Source organism: Nomascus leucogenys, chromosome 2, assembly GCF_006542625.1.
Source record: "Nomascus leucogenys isolate Asia chromosome 2, Asia_NLE_v1, whole genome shotgun sequence".
Taxonomy (NCBI): domain Eukaryota; kingdom Metazoa; phylum Chordata; class Mammalia; order Primates; family Hylobatidae; genus Nomascus; species Nomascus leucogenys.
Genome location: NC_044382.1, coordinates 85,899,772 through 85,921,338, shown reverse-complemented (window position 1 = coordinate 85,921,338; position 21,567 = coordinate 85,899,772). Strand labels below are relative to the sequence as shown.

Here is a 21,567-nt window from a genome sequence, read left to right as displayed (position 1 = left end):
AATTATGACATCTCCAACATGAAATTGGGGATGCAGATTACCCACTATTCACTGACAGTCCTTGTAATTAGCTATTAAGCTTCAGCTGCCAAACCTCCAGTGCAAATCTATTCAGAGGATAATTAATTAAACTTGACTTTCTCATTAGAAACCCATAGTTTTCCTAACCTTTCATTCAGGCCATGGATTCCATGTGATGAATGTCACCTTATAATTTGTCTTATCAGTCATATCTATCTCACAGCACTTGATGCAACTTAAAATGACATCTCCTGATTTTGCAGAATGACAAGTTTGGAGAAAAAAAAGTGCTGGCCATTTAATAATTAAAGATATTGTGAGGCCAGACATGGTGGCTCACACCTGTAATCCCAGCAATTTGGGGAGGCAGATTACTTGAGGTCAGGAGTTCAAGACCAGCCTGGTCAACTTGGTAAAACCCCATATCTACTTAAAACAAAAACAAAAACAAAACTTACTGGGGCACGGTCGTGCATGCTTGTAATCCCAGCTATTTGGGAGGCTGAGGCAGGAGGATCACTTGAACCCAGGAGGCGGAGATTGCAGTGAGTCGAGATCATTCCACTGCACTCTAGCCTGGATGACAGAGTGAGACTCCATCTCAAAAACAAAAAAAAAACTGAAATAACAAAGGCAGTAAAATACGTTTTAGTGATTCACTTCTATTGTATCGGCTTTGAATCATTTTAAAATCCTCACTCTCTTGGCCATTCTTCTATACGAATGGTGCTCAGACTTCAGAATGCATGATACTAATCATCATATAAACATGTTTATGGCAGATTCCTGGGCCCTGCCTTTAGATTCACTAGGTTAGGAAGCATCCCATGATTCTAATGCAGGTGATCCATGAACACAGAGCTCTCACCTCTGGTGTTGTACCTGGCTTTGTCAGTAACAAGACAACAATGGGCATGGGTCTCTGTCTCTGCTATCTGAGCACACCGAAAATTCCCAGGTAGAGATGGGTTTGAGCTGAAGGGCAAATACAGCATTGGTTAGCCACCACTGCAGTCTGCCCTCTGCAATTTAACTTAATAAACATCCCATAGCCTTGGGAATGAGGTATAAGGTCACAGCCAGTGATAGTAAGCCCAATTCAAACAGCTGACGACAAGACTCTCGAATTTTACTTTAGAACATTTTTAAATATTTAACTGTCTTGCTGTCCTTCTGCCCCATTGGTCAAAGTTTCCAGAGCCTCTTCTTTGTTCATTAATACAAACAACAAAAACAAGAGTAATAATAACCCTTTATATTTCTTAGTGGGATAACAGACTCATTGAATTTCAGGACCAGAAGAAATCAAGATTTTCTAATTCAGCCCAAGGGGTAGAAAGCAGATAATGTGGTGACAGGGCAGAGTCCTGACTCTCAGTGCAGGGTTTTCTGATAGAACTTTGCAAAATCATTTCACAGCTATGCATCATTAATCTATCTGTTTTATCTGTGCCTTTGCCTCAGAACAAAACTCAAAATATTCCCTAGAAGACAAATAATCAGAGGCAACCAACCAAACCCCACTCTATCTGACCTGTAGGATGGTCTGTGGGCTGACAATTGCCTGGGGTTGGACCTGCACAGGCTCCATCTTACCAATGGCAGAAGCAGCATACCCAACCCTGGGAGCAAATGTGTCTTCTCTATACTAAAATTATTGTCACAAATAATCATGAACTGAAATGAATCATAACAATAACCAAAAAAGCAATGCTCACAATAAAAGTTATCTTTTGTTGAATGTGGTGCAGATAAATATTTTTTACTTTACAAAAAGTAAAAAATAAAAAATAAGATATTATAGCACAAATATGCAAAAATAACGATTGATAGTTTTTTCATTGCATTTATATATATGTATATTTTGAGACAGAGTCTCGCTTTGTCACCCAGGCTGAAGTGCAGTGGCGCAATCTCGGCTCACTGCAACCTCCACCTCCAGAGTTTAAGTGATTCTCGTGCCTAGGCCACCTAAGTAGCTGGGACTAGAGGCGCATGCCACCATGCCCGGCTAATTTTTGTATTTTTAATAGAGATGGGGTTTCGCCATGTTGCCCAGGCTGGTCTCAAATCCTGGCCTTAAGTGATCTGCCTGCTTCGGCCTTCCAAAGAGCTGGGATTAAGGGCATGAGCCACGTGCCTGGCCTGCATTAATACATTTTTAAAGGGAAAAAACTTAGACCTATATAATGGCCTGTCAAAGAAATGAATAGTGTTACAATTAAATAATAAATAACAAGAATAGAATTTAAAATGAATGACACTTTTAAGAATATCACTCAAAATATTTCATATATGAATAAAAATTTGCCCTTATCAAACAAAAATATTATACCTCACAGTTTCACTCTTTTAAATTTTAGAATTTAACAAAACCAAAAACTCCAAGGAATCATATAGATGATAGAATTGAAGCAAGTGAGGTTCTGTTTCTTCATCTTTGCAATCCCAGTGCTATAACTGTTTCTTCAGACTCCGCAGTGTAAATGCGGGAATATATGCATCCCAGGAGTTGGAGGCACAAACTACCCCTGAGGGAAGCTGGAATGACTGTGATCTGTTACAAATTCTTCTCCAAAGAAAGCATGCTGCTGGGTCAGTGTGTGGGGTAGTGGTGGGAGGGGGAGGGGAATAAGAATTCCCTGTATAACTGGGAATTCTCTTAATTAACTTCCATATAGAATACAATTACTAAAGGATAATTGATGCAAATATGTAAATTTGAAGGTTAGATATATATTAATCAAACTCAGAAGTAATTTCAGCAATTATATGGAACTCAGACCAACAAAAGATATTTTAGGAGTGATAAGTATTTTATCATTGGCTTTGTTTAGAATTGCCAGACCATGATAATAATTAAAAGCAGACTACATTTTAGGACATCTACAAAAAGCCTATAGCTAACTATCATACTTAATAGGGAAAGACTGAATACTTCTCCCTAAGATGGTAAACAGGCAAGGATACCCTCTCTCATCAGTTCTATTCGATATTGTACTAGAAGTTCTAACCATTGCAAAAAAGGCATGAAAAATAAAGAAAAGGCACAGATATTGGACAAAAAAATAATAAAACTATCTTTTTCACACATAACACTTTTATGTTAGAAAATCCTAAGGAATCTACGGAGGAGAAAAAGCTACTAGAATGAAAAAGTTGAATTTAGCAAGGTCATACAATACAAGGTGAGTGTATAAACTCAATTATATTACTATATACCAGCAATGGACATTTGAAAAATAAAATAAGATAGACTGGACTAAGAAAATGTGGCACACATACACCATGGAATATGTATGTGGCACACATACAACATGGAATATGAAACACCATGCAGCCATAAAAAAGGATGAGTTCATGTCCTTTGTAGGGACATGGATGAAGCTGGAAACCATCATTCTCAGCAAACTATTGCAAGGACAGAAAACCAAACACTGCATGTTCTCACTCATAAGTGGGAATTGAACAATGAGAACACTTGGACACAGGAAGGGGAACATCACACACTGGGGCCTGTCGTAGGGTAGGGGGAGAGGGGAGGGATAGCATTAGGAGATATACCTAATGTAAATGATGAGTTAATGGGTGCAGCACACCAATGTGGCACATGTATACATATGTAACAAACCTGCACGTTGTGCACATGTACCCTAGAACTTAAAGTATAATAATTAAAAAAATAAAATAAAAAATACAATTTCATTTACAATGCCATCAAAAACTATGACATAGTTTGGGGTAAATGTAACAAAGTTTATGTAAGATCTGTACACTGAAAACTATAAAACATTGCTAAAAATTAAATAAGACCTAAATAAATAGAGGTACAAATCATGTTCATGGATCTGAAGATTCAGTATTGTTAAGATGGAGATTCTCCTCAAACTGGCTCATAGATTGAACATAATCCCTGTCAAAAATCCAGCAGATTTTTTTAAAAAACTTGACAAGCTGATTCTAAACTCTATATAGAAATTAAAATGATTTAGAATAACCAAAGCAATTTTAATACTTACTATAAAACTGTAGCAATCAAGATATGATAATGGCAAAAAGATAGATATGCGATCAATGTGGCAGAGACAGTCCAGAAATAGACCCACACATGTATGGTCAAGTGATTTTTGTGCCAAGCCATTTCAATGGGGGAAAAGGGGTGCTTCAGCAAATGGTGCTAGGACATTCATTGCAAAAGATATAAGTATTGGCCCTTGCCTCACACCATACTCAACAATTAACACAAATTGTATAATAGACAACATGTAATAGTAAAGACTATAAAACTCCTAGAAGAAAACCTAGGAGAAAATCTTGGCAACTTTAGTGTAGGCAAATATTTATTGAATAGAGCATAAGACCCACAAACTATTAAAAACATAATTGGTAAACTGAGCTTTTATAAAATTAATTTTTGCTCATTGGAAAACACCATTAGAAAGATGAAAGAGAAACCACCGAATAGGAAAAAAATATTTGCAAGCATATATCTGACAAAGGACTTTTATGTTCAATATATAAAGAACTAATACAACTCAACTGTGAAGGCAGACCAATTAAATATAAGCAAGATAATTGAAAAGACCCGTTGCTAAAGAAGGTATATGAATGACTAATAAGCACATGGAAAGACCTCAACCTCATCAGCCATTAGGTGAAGGAAAATTCCACGAGGCATTAGGAAAATGCACATTAAAACTAAACCAAGATACCATTTCACACCCACTAAAACAACCAAAATTAAAGAGACAGGCAATACTAAGTGTCAGTAAGGATGTGGAGCACCTGGAACTCTCAGACGGTCCTGGTAGGAGTGTAAAATGTTACTATTACTTTGGAAAATACTTTGGCAGTTTCTCATAAATTTAAACACATATTTACCATGTGATCTAGCAATCCCACTCCAGGTATTTATCCGAAAGAAATGAGAACACGTATTTACAAAAAGACTTGTATACAGATGTTCATAGCAGCTTTTTAATATACAGATGCTCCTTGGCTTACTTATAATGGAGTTATGTCCCAATAAAGCCATCATAAGTTGAAAATATCATAAATCAAAAGTGCATTTACTATACCTAACCTACCAGACATCATAGCTCAGCTTAACCTACATTAAATGTGCTCAGAACATTTACATTAGCTTATGGCTAGGCAAAATCATCTAACACAAGCCTATTTTATAATAAAGTGTTGAATATCTCACATAATTTATTAAGTAATGTACTGAAAGTGAAAAACAGAATGGTTGTATGGGTACTTGAAGTATGAATTCTACTGAATGTGTATTGCTTTCGCACTGCCTTAAAGTTGAACCATCATAAGTCAGGAACTGTCGGTTTATACAAAATACACCAAAACTAGAAACAATCCAAATGTCCATTAACAGAGAATTGATCAATAAATTGCAGTATATCTATATAACAGAAAGAAACTTAGCAAGGAAAAGGAAGAATCCACCGATACATGCAACAATATGGATGAATCTCAAAAGCATTATGATACATGAAAGTCTGACTCATTCTCTCTATACAAAATTCTAAAAAATGCAAACTTTTCTATACTGATAGAAAGCAGATTAGGAGTCACCTGGGGGTGGGGAGAAGGGGAGATTTACTGCAACCGGATACAAGGGAAGCTTTGAGGGTTATGAAAACATTCTGTGTCTTGATTAAGGTGTTTACATGGTTGTATACATTTTCTAAAGCTTAGTCAAATGCATATTTAAAATGGAAGCATTTTATTGTACATAAAATGTCTAAAATGTATTGCAAAAAGGTTCACTTAAACCAAAACCAAAAACCAAAAAAACACCCAAGTTCTCAAATCCTCAACTAGCTGCTTTTCTCTCAGTCCATTCCTGCTGCTATAACAAAATACCACAGACTGAGTACTTTATAAACAATAGAAATTTATTTCTCAGAGTTCTGGACCCTGGGAAGTCCAAGATCAGGGAGCCAGCAGATTCACTGTCTGGTGAGAGCTGGTCTCTGCTTCCAAGATGGCGCTTTTTTGCTGCGTCCTCTGGAGCGGGTGATCATTGAGTCCTCACATGGCAGAAGGCAGAAGGGGAAAAAAAGATGAAGACCCCGAGAAGCCTCTTTTATAAAGGCCTTAATCCCATTCACCAGGAAGGAGACTTATGACTTAATCACCTCCTAAAAGTCCCACCTCTTAATACTATTATTGCATTGAGGATTTAGTTTCAGTATGAATTTTGAAGAGACACAAACATTCAAACCATAGCACTGCCCATTGTCACGCTGCCGGGTTATAAAGGGAACATCTACTATACTGAGCTCCCTCTCGGCAAATATGTACTTCAGCTCCCACCTTCACGTGGTTCTTTACTGTGTGGAAGAACAATAGGCCCCACATAAACCTCTACAGGAAGCCTGGGATAGAGGTAGGCTAAAGGGGCCTGCTCTGTGCTCCCTTGACTCTTGTATCCCACTTAGCTTTCTGTGGGGAAGGAAGGGTGCTTCCTCCCAAGTAAAGAACTTAGCTGTCCTCAGCCACCAGGCTTCCAAAGGGAAGGGGAAGAAGGGTGCAAGGAACAGAAGATGCTTGTCCTGCTTTAGAACTCTCTAGAATGACAAGCATTTTTTTTTTATTGATGACTCTCTCAATGAAAACACCAGCGTGGAAGCTTTCCATGCATTACCTTATTCAAATCTTTATCATAACCCTAAGTGTACCTCCTTCTGTTATGCCAGCTTACAGAGGAAAAAGCAAAAGGACCAGAAAGGCTAAGAAGCTGTCTCAAGCTTTCAGAGCTAGTACACAGCAGAACAGAATCCAAGATGCAGGATGTCCAAGCTATGTTCTCACCACCACATGACCTTTGATCCTGGTTGCTCATGCCCATCGTTCCCTCATCACCCTTCCCCATGTGCACACAGTTGGCAGTGGCAGGCTCATGTTCAGAACAGACAGTGCCTAGGCCTGGAACACAGAGTTCTGTTCCCCTCTCTGCTCCAGCTACATCAAGAGTGCCCAAAGTTCAGACTCCCATCAAGTCATTTTCTCTATAATTCAAATACAGAAGTACTTTTAAGAGACATACAGCATTCCTGCTATTCCCGTGTGCTATAAATATGTAATTTATGGGGAAAATGGGAACTCTGTGTCATATCCGAATCGAGAAGTATTTGAAGAAAGGAAAAAAATATCCCATCATGTTGAGTCACGGAGAAAAATAACTACTGCATATCATACTAGTAAATACGAATGTAAAAATAGCTTTTGGGAGGAAGTGTAAATTAAATGTTAATATGGCCTTGAATTTATTTCAAGTATTTTTCATTAAGCGTTTTCATTTTTCATTTCCACAAGCTGATCAATTTCTCCCTATTAAACCAAGGTCAAATAATTTTAGATGCTAACTTGGAAAGCCTTAAGATCAATGTGCTTGACTCCCTTTCAAAAGAAGAAACATAAGGCATCTTTTCTTTGCAAACGGATACCATGGCGCATAGGGCATTAGTCACTGAAGAGCGAGATGGCGGTGGGGCCATGGCTGCTTTTTGTCTGGCTTGGCCAGGGCATGCAGTTCAGTGAGGGGTGGATGCCTCATTTTCCTTTGCCCACCACTCCTCTTCACATGGAAAGCTGCCCGACCTACTCTGACCACGTGGTCAAATGAGCACTGGCATCTTGGCCACACACGTGAGAAAGCCAGCCAAGCGGGTCTCTTCAAGTCCTTTCTCAAGATTTTTCGAATGTGAACTAAAGAAAGAGAGCGCTACAGGGAACACAGGAGCCCGGGCGTGGCTGGCAGCTGGGTTTCTGGCTGAGTGGGGAAAGCCTGACCGAAAAATCCCTGACGCTCTAGACCAGATTGTTTCCCCAGCCACCAACCTGGTGCCTCCCAAGAGTTTTGTTACACATAGGATCACACGTCATAGACAAGGCACTGTGTCAGGAGCCCTGTGGGCCCTGTCCTTCTGGAACCCAAGCTGGAGTCACAGAATCCAAGAATTCTCAGCTGCCATTGATAAATAATGAACAACGCTTCCTAGCTCCTGCCCTGCCTCAGGTACTCTGCAAGGTATTTGATGCAACTCACTTCATTTAATCCCCACAACAACCTAAGGAGGTAGGGACTATTGAAATCTTCATTTTACAGATGAAAAACCAAACCAAACTAAATTGGAGGCTGTGAGATGTCAAGAAATCTCACCATCACTAAGCTTTTCTCCATTACCCTAGGGAAACTATAACCTGGCTTGCTCTAGATCTGGACTCTTTCCTAACCATTCTTGTGTAGACAGGAACTACAAAAAAAAAAATCTAAACTAAAAGCCTGGTGCAAATGACCCCATTTTCAAAACAAAAATGGAGCTGCCAAGTGGGAAGCTGAGCCCAGTATCTGGGGCCTGGCCAGCACGGCCATCCAACTGGACATTTCACTCGCACACGATGTGGATTCTGCACATGGGCACCAGGGAGGGCAGCTGAGGGTGGACTTAGGGAAGAGCCTCAAATTTCTACAGTATAGGCTTTTAAAACATTTAAACTTTATTGTGGCAAAATATACATAAAATAAAATTTACCTTTTTAGGTGGACAATTTGGTGGCATTAAGTACGTTCATATTGTTGTGCAATCATCACCACCAGGCATCTCCAAAACATTTTCATCTTCACAAACAGAAAGTCTGTACCTCTTACACAATGACTCCCCATGTCTCCCCCAACCCGCAGCCTCTGGCAGCTACCATTCTGCTTTTTATTTCTATAAATTTGACTACTCTAAGCACCTCATGTAAGTACCTACACAGTATATGTTTTTAGTGGCAAGTTTTCAATCACTCCAAGTATTCACTGAATACTTTGCCCAGCATTGTGCTAGGCTTTATGGGGGAAATGTATGAGCTCTCATTCCTGCCACTGAGATCATTCGAGTTGAGCTGTGAAAGCAGGCTAGCTTCTAAGAAACAACGTGTCAGATGCACGATACTAGCCTGGAGGACAAGAGAAACTTAGGTGAAGGAGAGATCCTTCTCACATAGTGCAATCTAAGTAGTTTTCATAAGGGTGATGACTCAGTGAATGAGTAGGAGGCTTGGTTGGGCAGAGAGGAGGATTTTGGATTAACTGAATCATAAATCCAAGCAGGCAAGCTGGATCATCCTGAGTAGCGCCAGCCAACACCAAAAGCAACAGCACACTGATAGTTTCTCTGAGGACAGAGCGATATACCCTAGATCTGCTTGTGCCTCCAAGCCACACATACTCAGATAATGGTTTGCTTTTCTCCTATTGCAAAAGAAATGCAAAAGAAAAAAATTGACCTGGTGCAGCGGCTCACTCCTGTAATCCCATCACTTTGGGAGACTGAAGCAGGAGGATAGCTTGAGCCCAGGAGTTCAAGACCAGCCTGGGCAACATGGCATGACTCCATCTCTACCAAAAAAAAAAAAAAACCAGGCAGGCATGGTGATGTGTGCCTGTGGTCCCAGCTACTAGGGAGGCTGAGGCAGGAAGATCACTTGAGCCCAGGAGGACGAGGCTGCAATGAGCTATGATTATGCCATGGCACTCCAGCCTGCGCAACAGAGTGAGACCTTGTCTCAAAAAAAAAAAAAAAAAAAGGAAAAAAAAATTTTAGATGATTGGGAGTTGGGGCTTACTATTGTTTTTTATAATTATCTCAGAAAACAGCTAAACCAGCTCTTCTGTGCAAGTTTATTTTTCCTTTGGCAAAAAGTTTGTAAACACTTCTGAAACTTGTGTGGATGTCTGAACACCACAGTCAGGTCACATCAACCCTGACTATACTTGGAGAGTGAGACCCCTGAAATCACAGTGGGATAAGCCTCCAGATGTCCACTCTAACCAGTCATACCACCCTTTAAACAAGCAGGAGGGAGCCCGACCCCCAGCCTGCCAGCTCTTTGAACAAGTGCACCAGTGGAGTAGTGCTCCCTGGAGACAAGGCTCTCTGTACAAGGGTTGCCTCCCAGGTCTTTTCCATATCCCCTCCCACCAGATCTGTCTTCTGCTTTTCCAAGTATAAGCCTCATTTAGGGACCCTGATAGAGAGGTAAGAACAAGAAGGCCTGTAACACTGTTGGTCATATTGGTTTGCCTTTTCTTTCCTTTCTTTCTTTTTATTTCCTCCCCACTTTCCCTGTATGATGTAGCAGTAAATAAAAGTACTCCTACCTTTACACATAAGCATTTCTCACTGCGTCTCACAGCAGATAGCTTTGATTCTGGCTGTCCATTCAAGTGTATGCATGTTAACAGAAATTGCAAATGTGGAGCTAAGTGAGGTAGACAGAAAGTACACTATGGGCATCCTAGAAACCTAGGAGAGGAAAAACGTGAGATGACAGTGAGTGAGTCCTGCCTGGATCCCCTGCCAGCCTCCTCCATTCTTAGGCAGTAGTAGTAGTTCATGGTGGATAGATGTACATAAACCACAACAAAACAATACAGGGGGGTAGACTAATGAATCCTGACAAAGAGTTGAAATTCTGGGATAAATCTCTGTACCAGTTCTTCCTAACAGTTCTGAGAAATAGAAATCAGTATCAAATGCCTTGCTGAGGATTTCCATAGGAAAAGAGCCATTTCTTTCTGCAACCAGTATTTTCCTCTCATTCCAGTGACATAAAAAAGGTCACCCCGGGCCGGGCGTGGTGGCTCACGCCTGTAATCCCCACACTTTGGGAGGCTGAGGCAGGTGGATCACCTGAGGTCAGGAGTTCAAGACCAGCCTGACCAATATGGTGAAACCCCGTCTCTACTAAAAATACAAAAATTAGCCAGGGTGTGGTTACGTCCACCTATAGTCCCAGCTACTCGGGAGGCTGAGACAGGAATTGCTTGAACCCGGGAGGCAGAGGGTGCAGTGGGCCGAGATCGCACCACTGCACTCCAGCCTGGGTGACAGAGTGAGACTCCGTCTCACAAAGAAAAAAAGAAAAGAAAAGAAAAGAAAAGGTCACCCCGGGGAGCACTACTTCCTAGAGTCGCATGCCCCAGTGATGCCGTCCTCTGCACAGCAGCTCAGGTTCCTCAAGTACACCAAGGCCAGTAACACACAGCAGTGAGACATGGGAACCGCAGACCACATTGGAGTTACTTCTTACCAGCTCCATCTCCCATCTATTCTCTTGTTTATTACTTCCTGCTACATATTGAACAGGCTGAATCTTAAAAATATCTCAGTTCTGGCCTACAATATTCCAACAGTCCAACTGGTCTACTCAGCTCTAGTCTGTACTTTTTCCAAACACATCCCCCATACTTGCCTGAGGTGGTATATTTAAAACACAGTTCTCACCATGTAACTCTCTTGCCTAAAACTACCTCAGGATAAACTCCAAGCTTAGCGCACTATGTTTCAAGCAAAAAGAGACTTCACATATATAATTACAGTAAAAATTTCCAGTCTCAAAGATAAGTTTTAAAAATTTCATAAGTATCCAAGCCAAAAGCCAACCAACAAAATAAACATAAAGTACACATTAATGTTTTTCTAATAATAAATGGCAGAGGATGATGGCTATGGTTTGAATGTGTCCCCAAAATTTATGTGTTGGAAACTTAATTCCCCAATGCAACAGTGTTGACAGGTGAGACCTTTAAGAGGTGACTGCAGACTCTTCTTGAATGGATTAATTGTGGGAGTGGGTTTGCTCTAAAAGCAAATTTAGTGCACTCTCCCTCGCTGTGTCTCTCTCTCTTTCTCTCTCTCTCTTTCTGTCCCTCTCTCCCCCTCTCCCTCTCCCTCTCTCATTCTTTCTTGCCCTTCTGCCTCTGCCATGGGATAATGCAAGAAGGCTCTCACCAGATGCAGCCCCTTGATCTCGGACTTCCAAGGCTCTAGAACTGTAGGCCAGATAAATGTCTTCTTTTTATTAATTACCCAGTCTCTGGTGTTCTGTTATAGCAGCATAAAACAGATTAAGACAATGTTAAGTTAAACAATGGGGTAGAAGTGGCCCAGCACAGTGGTTCACACCTTTAATCCCAGCATTTTGGGAGGCTGAGGTGTAAGGATCACTTGACACCAGGAGTTTGAGACCAGCCTGGGAAACATAGTGAGACCCTGTCTCTACCTTCAAAAAAAAAAAGATAAATAAATTAGGTGGGCACAGTGGCATGTGCCTGTAGTCCCAGATGCTTGGGAGGCTGAGGTGGGAGAATCACTGGCACGCAGGAGTTTGAGGCTGAAGTGAGCCATGATTATGCCACTGCACCCCAGTCTGGGTGACAGAACAAGAGCTTCTTTCTAAAAAAGAAAAAAAAAAGAGGAAGGTGGGTCTGAAAAAGCCTAAAGGTGAACATTAAAAACAATTCACCATGTGGGAATGGGTTTTGTTACAATCATAATCAGTATAAAATGAAGACATTATTTGAAAGATACACAATCATTTATAGTTAGAAAAGCAAAGCCTCTTTATTTTGACATACGTTTCTTCCATTACTCTCCTTGCTCCCTTAGCCCTGCTTCCTGCAGTCAGCCCTCAAATTATCTGCATCCTAGTCCTTGTCTTAGTCATTGCATTTAGGGAAATCCAAACTAAGAAAGCATATAGAGAGTGGCCCTAGAAAATAGAAGCTACTTGTAGCTACTTGTAGGTCTGAACCTACAAACCTCAGGATAGAATTCTGGTACGGGATCATTCACCCACCAAACAGTAACAAGGACCTCATTTCTAGTGGTAAGTGGGGTGATGGTAATGCTTGGTGTGCTGTAGTATTAGGATTAAGACTCTTACCTGTGATGGGTTAAGATGAGGAACAGGTGGAAAGGGAAATGTTGGTTTATACAGTAGCTTTAGCTGGTCATATGTATGTGTGTGTGTATATATATATAAAATCTCCACAAACAGCTAGTCTGATAGACAATTGGAATAGCCTATTAAAGTTTCAGCTAAAGTGCCACTTGGAGGATGATACCCTGCAAACATGAGATACTGTCCTCCAGAATAAATTGCATGCAGTAAATCAATGATTTATGGGTCTGTGTCCACAACAGCTAGGATACATGAGTCTTCAGCACTGTATAAGCTTCCTATTACCATAAAACTTCAATCCATATTGTGTCTACTAATATTCATATAAAAGTAGCTGGACGATACCTTTACTCTCCTAATTCTCAGTTCATCAAACTATCTTCCAATTTTTCCTAGATCAGCTAAGCTTCAAGCAGCTGCTAGCCACTGCATCCAACCCCTCAAAAAAAGTAATTCTGAGGTTCTGATGAAGTCCACAGCAAAAACACTTTCCCAGTCAGTCTTTCCCACCCTGGCTCCCCATTCCAGCAACGCTGTTCCCCTGGTTTCATGTCTAATTTTAGGGGGCAAGCTTTTCTTCCTCCTTCGCCTTCTCTCTTTTCCTCCCTCCTTCTCTTCTTCCTTCCCTTCCTTTCTGTCTTCTTCCTTTCAAACCCAGCCAAAGGTGTATATAATTAAGGAAAAACTAAGTAATCTAGGTAATCGGGACAAAAGGAAAATAGAGAAAAATAAAAAGATGAAATAAGAAGGGTAATATTAGCACACAGAGAAGTTGACCACGTGACACTTGTAGGTGCTTTGAGTTGAACTGTGTCCCTGCAAAAGATGTGTTGAAGTCCTAACTTTGGGTACTTGTGAATGTGACCTTATCTGGAAATAAGGTGTTTGCAGATGTAATCACGCTAAGACACCCATTAGGGTGGGTCCTAACCCAATATAACCGGTATCCTTATAAGAAGGGGGAAATTTGGACATAGACACCCAGGGACAATGCCATGTGGTGACAGAGGCAGCAATTGGAGGGATGCAACTGCAAACCGAGGAACACGAGGTATCGCTGGTGCTATGGTTTGAATGTTTTTGTCCCCTCAAAACTCATGTTGAAACGTAATCCCCAATGTGCTGAGAGGAAGAGCCCAGTGGGAAATGTTCCAGTCATGACAGCCCTACCCTCATGAATAGATTAATGTAATTATAAAGGGCTTGATGAAGGGAGTTTCTCCTCCTACCCCTTGCCTTCTGCCCTGTGATGATGAAACCAGAATGCTCTCACCCATTGCTGGCATCTTGATAGGGAACTTACCAGCCTCCAGAACTATCAGCTAATAAATGCCTGTTCATTATAAATTACCCAGTCTCGGGTGTTCTGTTATACTAGGCACGAAATGGACTAAGACAGCCAACCACCACCAGAAGCTAGGGAAAGGTAAGGAAGTACAAAGGGTACTTCAAAAAAGTTCATCAATAATGTGTATCATGCTCAGTGCAGTGGCTCATGCCTGTAATCCCAGCACTTTGGGAGGCCGAGGCAGGCAGATCACTTGAGGTCAGAAGTTCAAGACAAGCCTGGCCAACAGAACAAAACACTGTCTCTAATAAAAATACAAAAATTAGCTGGGTGTGGTAGCATGCACCTGTAGTCCCAGCTACTGGGGAGGCTGAGGTGGGAGAATTGCTTGAACCTGGAGGCTGAGGCTGCAGTGAGCAGAGATCACACCACCACACTCCAGCCTGCGCAACACAGTGAGACTCCATCTCAAAAAAAAAAATGTGTATCATGAAAAAATTATGCATGGATTTCAAAGTTTTTCCACACCAATAAGCTGGTACTAACTTGTATAACATGTCTGAATAGGGTCTAGTTTGAGGCATGAAAAAGGATAAGACTTCAGTTTGAAAAGAGTCCATATCAGAGCAACATGAAGTCGGTTAAAGCAAGAATCAACCTCAAATTTATGGTGAAGCTTGGGGAGAAGAATGGTAAAATCATCGATGCTTTACAGAAAGTTTATGGGGACAATGCCCCAAAGAAATTAGATGTTTACAAATGGATAAGTTTAAGAAGGGATGAGACAACGTTGAAGATGAAGCCCATCACGGTAGGCCATCTATGTCAATAGGCCATCTATGTCAAGAAAAAAATTCATCTTGTTTGAGCCCTAACTGAAGAGGAACAACGATGAAGAGCACAAACAATGGCCAACACCACAGACATCTCAACTGGGTCAGCTCACACGATTCTCACTGAAAAATTTTAGTTGAGCAAAGTTTCTACTCAATGGGTGCCAAAACCACTGTGCTCAGATCAGCTGTGCAGAAGAGCAGAATAAACAATGGGATCATTTCTTTGAAGAATTGGAACAGGAGATGAAACATGGCTTTACCAGGATGATCCTGAAGACAAAGCACAATCAGAACAATGGCTAACAAGAGAAGAAAGTTACACAGGCAAAGCAAAAGCAGACCAGTCAAGACCAAAGTTCCTGGCAACAATTTTTGGGGATGCTCAAGGCATTTCACCTGTTGACTTCTGAGGGGCCAAACAATGATGACATCTGCTTATTATGAGAGTGTCTTGAGAAAGTTAACCAAAGCTTTAGCAAAAAAACACATGGGAAAGCTTCACCAGAGAGAGTATTTCTCTACCACAACAATGCTCCTGCTCATTCCTCTCATCAAACAAGGGCAATTTTTTGAGTTTCATGGAAAATCATTAGGCATCCACCTTACAGAGCTGACGTGGCTCTGTCTGACTTCTTTTTTTTCTAATTGATATAGTTTGAATATCTGTCCCCTCCAAGTCTCACGCTGAAGTTTGATTCTCAGTGTTGCAGGTGGGGCATAATGGGAGGTATTTGAGTCATGGGGGCAGATGCCTCAAAAATAGATTAAAGCCCTACCTGGGGGGTATGAGTTCTCACTCTTACTTCCCTCCAGATCTGGTTGTTAAAAAGAGTCTGGTGCCTCCCTCTACTCTCTCTTTCCTCTTCTCTTGCCATGGTGGCTGCTCCCCTTCCCCTTTTATCAAAAGTGGAAGCTTCCTGAGGTCCTCACCAGAAGCAGATGCTGATGCCATGCTACTTGTACAGCCTGCAGAACTGACAGTAAAATAAACCTCCTTTCAGGTATCCTTTTATAGCAATGCAAAATGGACTAAGACACTAATATTTTTAAAAAATGGCAGGCACAGTGGCTCATGCTTATAATCCCAAGACTTTGAGAAGCCAAGATGAGAGGATCACTTGAGCCCAGGAGTTCAAGACCAGCCTGGGCAACATGGTGAGACTCTGTCTCTACACAAAACACAAAATTAACCAGGCATGGTGGTGCCTGCCTGTCTCTGCTACTTGGGAGGCTGAAGTGGGAGGACTGCTTGAACCCAGGAGGTTGAGGCTGTAGTGAGCTATGATTACACAACTGCACCCCAGCCTGAGTGGCAGAGTGAGACTCTATCTCAAAAAAAGTATGTAAAGTATACCCATTTTTCTTCAGTTAATGCTGTAAGAAAGACTGCATTGACACAGCTAAATTCCCAGGATGCTGGGAATGGACTAGATGGCTGGTGTCATCACTCACAAAAGTGTCTTGAACTTAGTGGAGTTTATGTTGAGAAATAAAATGTATATTTCTCATTTTTATCTTTTAATTCAATTTTTCCACAACCTTTTTGAAGTCCCCTCATATTCTTCCCTACAGGTTCCAAAGGTAACATAGCCCAGCTGACACCTTAATTTTGACTTCTAATCAAACCTCCAGGACTATGGAAGAATAAACACCTGTTGTTTTAAGCCAATCTGTTTGTGATACTTTGTTGTGGCAGCTCTAGGAAACTGACAGAATAGATATTCAACATTGGACTCAGCCCTCCCGGCAGCCGAAGGAGGAGACATAATCCACAGTGGGATTAAAAGGTCCCATTTGTTTAGGGCATGCAGAGCTTTTCATGACACCGAGAGATCAGAGAATCTCCTTTAGATCCTACAGAGAAAACACTGTGGGATGCAGTAGATAGCTGTAGCGGATGACATCATGACACTAAATCTGATAATGAAGTTTATGCGTCTGTTTCCTACAAGGTGCCTCGCTGAAGGCAGATGGCATTACCACAGGGACAGTTTAGTAAAAGCACATCCAGGAACCAGAAAGGAAAGAGGGGACATTACCATCAACCTTACAGAAATTTTAAAAAAGTATAAAAAATACTATACTATGAAAAAGTATGTACCAACACCTTAGATCATGTTGATGAAATCAACAAATTCCTGGAAAAAATACAAACTACCAAAACTGACTCAAGAAGAAATAGACAATCTGAACAGATATATAATAAATGAAGACATTGAATTAGTAATCAATCACCTATGCATAAATCAAAGCCTGGGTCCAGATGGCTTCATTGTTGAATCTACCGAACATTTAAAGAAAAATTAATAGCAATTCTTCACAAACTCTTCCAAAAATAGAAAAAAGCACTTGTCAACTCACTTTATGAGGCTAGCATTACCCTTACACCAAAAACAAGACAAAAACAGCCCAAGAAAGAAACCTACAGACCAAAAGCACATCTGGGATGCACCAGAACAGTGTGGTCCAAAGGACACAGCTCCATAATTGCATGTCTTTGAGACAATCTTGATAAATATTTTTCTCAAACTGGGTTTGGTTTTGAGACAGGATCTCACTCCATCACCCAGGATGGAGTGTAGTGGTATGTGTGATCAGGGCTCACTGCAGCCTTCACCTCCCAAGCTCAAACAACGCTCCCACCTCAGCCTCCTGAGTAGCTGGGACCACAGATGTGTGCTACCACGCTGGGGTGATTTTTGTATTTTTTTTTCAGAGGTGATTTCGCCATGTTGTCCAGGCTGGTCTTGAACTCCTGGGCTCAAGTAATCCGCCTGCTTTGCTCTTCCAAAGTGCTGGGATTACAGGTGTGAGCCGCTGCACTGGGCCCAGACTCAAACTGGGTTTCTGATAGCAGATTTCAAGGCTGTGATTTCTGAAGAGAATAGGGAGAGTAAATATTCTGTATTTCCAATGAAATGCAGGTCCTTACTTTTTGCCAGCTTCCAGGGCAGGGGACAGAAATGAGATCCTCCTGTGAAAATTAAATGTTATTTATTTATGGTTACATGCGTGATGAAAGTTAGGGGAATTGCCACTACCAAGAAAGCAAGAACTAAAGGTTGTTTTTCTTGCTGAAACTTGAACAAAGGATGCAGGGCAAAGAAGAAAAGTTATTAGATATCTGAGACATATTTTGTAGTTTGATTTTAAATTTAACACAAGAAAGAGATTTCTGATTATATGAAAATTTAAGAATTTAGAAAATTTTTAAATTTAAGCATTGACTCACAAAATTTAAGAAAATTTAAGCACTGACTCACAAAAAGGATAAGCTCCTTTTATCTGACTTTAAAAATAAATAAGAAATACATCTTGTTAAGATAATAAACATATAATGCCGGGAATCCAAATCCTACTCTTTTTCAAGCCTTGATTAAATGCTGCCACTTTCAAAAATATGTAGCCATTCTCAATTTATTATGGCACTTGAATATTTCCTCTTATATAATTTTTCACTTTCTTCTTAGAGTTGCGTATGTCTTACTGTCATACTGGAGTGTAATCCTCTTGAGGGCAGGAATAGTCTCCAGACTCCTGCTTAGGCTTAATTAAGATGGTGCTTTGCCCATAACCAGCACTTACTAAAAACTCCTCTATGAACTAATGAAAATATCATGTATCTCATTATGTGGTCAGTTTAAAGTTAAACGGATTCTTTTAGACACTCAAAGCAATAAAGCTTCTTCTTAAAAGAATTGCCAGATACAATAAACTGTAAAAAATTGTTCAAATATTTAAACATGAATTAGAGATGACTTTAACCTGATTTGTTTATACTAGTTACTTTTCTTTTTTATTTATTTATTTTATTTTATTATTATTTTTTAGACAGAGTCTCACTTTGTCACCCAGGCTGGAGTGCAGTTGCACTATCTCGGCTTGCTGCAACCTCCGCCTCCAGGTTCAAGCAATTCTCCCGCCTCAGGCTCCCAGGCAGCTGGGCTTACAGGGACCCGCCACCATACTCGGCTAATTTTTGTATTTTTCTAGTAGAGATGGGGTTTCACCATGTTGGTCAGGCTGGTCTTGAACTCCTGACCTCAGGTGATCCACTCGCCTGGGCCTCCCAAAGTGCTGGGATTACAGGCATGAGCCACTGCACCTGGCCATTTATACTAGTTACTTTTCTTTTTCATTTTTTTATTGATACAAAATATTTGTACATATTTATGGGGTGCATGTGATATTTTGATACATGCATACAATGTGTAATGATCGTCAGGGTTATCAGGATACCCACCACCTTGAACATTTATCATTTCTTTGTATTGGGAACATTTTAAATCTTGTCTTCTACTCGACATCACTAATTAGCAGAGAAATGCAAGTCAAAATGACATCACCTCACACCTGTTAGGATGACTATTATCAAAAAGTCAAAAGACAGCAAGTATTGGTGAGGATTAGAGAAAAGAGGATGCTTGTACCCTACTGGTGGAAATGTCAATTGGTGCAGCCAGCCATTATTGAAAATAGTATAGAGAGGTTCCTCAAAAAATTAAAAATAGAACTACCATATGATCCACTAATACTACTATTGGGTATATTTCCAAAAGAAATAAAAACACTATCTCCAAGAAGTATCTGCAGTCCCATGTTAATTGCAGCATTATTTACAGAAGCCAAAAAATATGGTAACAATCTAAGTGTCCATCAACTGATGAATAAAAAAAGAAACTGTGGTGTGTACACACACACACACACACACACACACACACACACACACACGGATATTATTCAGCCTTAAAGAAAAAGGAACTCTTACCATTTGCAACAATATGGATGTCTTAGAGAAGAGTATGCTAAGTGAAATAAGCCAGACACAGACAGACAGATACTGCATGATCTCATATATATGTGGAATCTTAGAAATTAAAGTCAAACTCAGAAAAAAATCTTCTCTTCGGCCGGGTGCAGTGGCTCACACCTGTAATCCCAGCACTTTGGGAGGTTGAGGCAGGCGTATCACGAGGTCAGGAGATCGAGACCATCCTGGCTAACACGGTGAAACCCTGTCTCTACTAAAAATACAAAAAAAATAGTGGGTGTGGTGGCGGGCGCCTGTAGTCCCCTTAGTCCCAGCTGCTCAGGAGGCTGAGGCAGGAGAATGGAATGAATAAAAACACTAGCTCCACACATGCTCCCGGCAGGCGGAGCTTGCAGTGAGCCGAGATCGGGCCACTGCACTCCAGCCTGGGTGACAGAGCGAGACTCCGTCCCCAAAAAAAAAAAAAAAGAAAAAGAAAAAGAAAAAAAGGAAAAAAATCTTCTCTTTGGAAATACAGTCACCCTTCCGTGTTATCAAAAACTAGAACTTATTCCATCTTATCTGTTTGCTTGTACCCATTCACAAGCCTGTCTTCACTCCCCACCTCTACACCCTTCTGCTCTCTACCTCCACGAGATCAACTTCTTTAGCTCCCACATATGAGTGTGAACATGTGATTTTTGCCTTTCTGTGTCTGATTTATTTCACTTAACAAGACGGCCTCTAGTTCCCTGCATGTTGCTGCAAATGACACGATTTCATTCTTTTTTGTGGCTGAATAGTCTTCCATTGTGTATATATATCACATTTTCTTTACTGATCTGTTGATAGACTTTGATTTCATATCTTGGCTATTGTGAATAGTGTGGCTATAAACAGGGATACAAGAATCCCTTTGATACATTGATTTCCTTTCCTTTGGATAAATAACCAGTGGTGGAATTGATGGATCATATGATTGTTCTATCTTTAGTTTTCTGAGAAGCCTCCATACTGTTTCCCATAATGGGTGTATGGATATACATTCCCACCAACAGTGTACTCATTACTTTTCTTTGTATCAGATGTCTGTAGCTGTAAGTGTCCTTTGGGCCAGAAGAAAAGTAGTAACCTAATAGTTGGCCTTCACATTGCAAAATTATCCCTTTGAACAGCAATCCCCAACCTTTTTGGCACCAGGGACTGGTTTCGTGGAAGACAGTTTTTCCATGGACAGGGGTGGGGAATGGGTTTGGGATGATTCAAGCGCATCATATTTATTGTGCACTTTATTTTTATTATTATTACATTGTAATATATAATTGTAATATATAATGAAATAATTATACAACTCACCATAATGTAGAATCAGTGGGAATCCCTGAGTTTGTTTTCCTGCAATTAGACAGGCCCATCTAGGGGTGACAGGAGACAGTGACAGATCATCAGGCATTAGATTCTCATAAGGGGCACACAACCTAGATCCCTTGAATGCGCACAGTTCACAATTGCACTCCTATGAGAATCTAATGCCCCAGCTGATGTGACAGGAGGTGGAGCTCAGGCAGCAATGCTAGTCATGGGGAGCGGATGTAAATACAGATGAAGCTTCCCTCATTTGCTTGCCCCTTACTCAACTCCTGCTGTGCTGCCAGGTTCCTAACAGGGTACAAAGGGTACTGGTTCATGGCCCGGGGTTGGGGACCTCTGCCTTTGAAGACACCCAGCCAGTTTCTTCTTCCGAAACCATTATTAGAATGGTGGATTGTATTATTGTACCCAGGTATTTCTTGTTCTTCTTTTAAGGGTATTATTCAGCTCACTCACTGTTGATAGGGACAGAAGACAGGGAACTACTGGGTAGAATAAGGCAGTTCCCTGGCAAAGGCCCCACCCTCAAGCCTGGAAACCCATGGCCC

The 21,567-nt window shown here is 40.8% G+C and overlaps 1 long non-coding RNA gene across 2 annotated transcripts in view; it reads right to left on the bottom strand.

Annotated features, from left to right (window-relative positions):
* Positions 1 to 21,567, bottom strand: part of LOC115831541 — a 58,065-nt gene that overhangs the window by 35,090 nt on the left and 1,408 nt on the right. Inside the window, exons 2-4 of one of the 2 annotated variants that reach the window (XR_004027054.1) lie at positions 11,823 to 11,915; positions 10,190 to 10,334; positions 5,200 to 6,068 (exon numbers count right to left, since the gene is read on the bottom strand). This is a non-coding gene — a long non-coding RNA (uncharacterized LOC115831541). Of the gene's footprint in view, positions 1 to 5,199; positions 6,069 to 10,189; positions 10,335 to 11,822; positions 11,916 to 21,567 lie in introns of those variants that run through there. The other variant, XR_004027053.1, reaches the window with a different exon arrangement.